Source organism: Sinocyclocheilus anshuiensis, unplaced genomic scaffold, assembly GCF_001515605.1.
Source record: "Sinocyclocheilus anshuiensis isolate Anshui unplaced genomic scaffold, SAMN03320099.WGS_v1.1 scaffold1182, whole genome shotgun sequence".
Lineage (NCBI taxonomy): Eukaryota > Metazoa > Chordata > Actinopteri > Cypriniformes > Cyprinidae > Sinocyclocheilus > Sinocyclocheilus anshuiensis.
The window spans coordinates 185,157-186,120 of NW_015558653.1; positions in this window are offsets into that span (position 1 = coordinate 185,157).

A 964-nucleotide genomic window follows, 5' to 3' on the forward strand; every position below is an offset into this window, starting at 1 on the left:
TATCCCAGTCAGCAATTGATGTTGAAAAGGCATTAAATTGACATCAAAAGTGACGTCAATAAACAGGTCAAATATGCAAATCAAACTGACGTCAAAAACTTGGCATTGCGTGGATTTGATGTAAACACATCAAACATATTGGCCTACATATACATTAAACCAATTTCAGTGTGGGATTCACTTCCTATTTTCACCCACTGGAAGAAATTGCTGTCCAAACTGAATTTAAAATTATGTTATATATGATGTCAAATTGATATCAAGGTGCCTGCTGGGTTATACATATTTGCTTTTCAAATATATATAATATATATACAAATATTTATCCAAAAGATCCTAAAATAGATGTGTATAAGCAGCACATATAGGATGTGTGGAGTGCTGCGCAGTGCACTGGAGCTGTTTAAGCTGAAGGTGTGACGTCACTGCTGCCGCTGTGATTGATGTGTGAGCTCAGTCGCGAGTGACGTCACGGCCGTGTCCCGCATACTGATGATGAGCAGCACGGACACAAGCACGCTCCAGGTTCAGTTTAAGATGCTTCTCTTCACACGAGCTGGTATTTGTAAAGCAGTGCAGCTGTGCATTTGAGAAAACTCAGTATCAAAGCCTGAATGAAGCGTCTCGTCCGCTCAGAGCTTGTCTGTATTGAGCAGCAGCAGTAAAGTAGAGCCGTCTTTCTGCGCTTCTGAACACTATTGATAAAGCACACAATGCAAACATCATCATTCATGTGTCTGGATACAGTGGTTCTCCACCAGCAGGATGTGCAAGCGCTATTTCTATCTCTGTTTTCCAGAATAAGCCAATAATTAATCATACAGTGCATTACAGTTTCTTCATGAGATGCATGTGAAGCCATCGTCCATCATGAGGCCCAGAACAGATGCAGAGGAAAACACACAGTTTAACACTTGCTCATATCAGACCTGCTGCATATACTGTGTCCGGCTGGGAATCTACA